Below are 348 nucleotides of genomic sequence, written 5' to 3'. Positions count from 1 at the left end.
GATCAATTTTGTACTAAGTAATCGATTCCATAATCTGCCGGCTTGTTTCAAGCCGTAAGGCTTTGAAGTAGTAATAATACGACTTCGTCTGTAGAATTCACACCCAACTCCTTCAATACTTGATCCCGTATCTCCATCCCTTGCGGGATCTTAATATAAATAGAAAATTCCTCTTCAGCGGATGCTTTGACATAAGCATTAGGCACATCTCCGTGTCTAGCTGGTACCTTCCAGTGTTGCGCCATTGCCAATATCACTTTGGCAGTGATCATTTCCACGACAGGCGCATATGTAAGCATGAAATCCTCATCAAAGACTTGTTCATTTCCGCATGCAACCATTCTTGCC

This window comes from Plasmopara halstedii, assembly GCF_900000015.1.
Source record: "Plasmopara halstedii genome assembly, contig: Scaffold_555, whole genome shotgun sequence".
In the NCBI taxonomy this organism is placed as follows: domain Eukaryota; phylum Oomycota; class Peronosporomycetes; order Peronosporales; family Peronosporaceae; genus Plasmopara; species Plasmopara halstedii.
The sequence above is the reverse complement of the archived record's forward strand: the minus strand, read 5'-3'. Positions refer to the sequence as shown.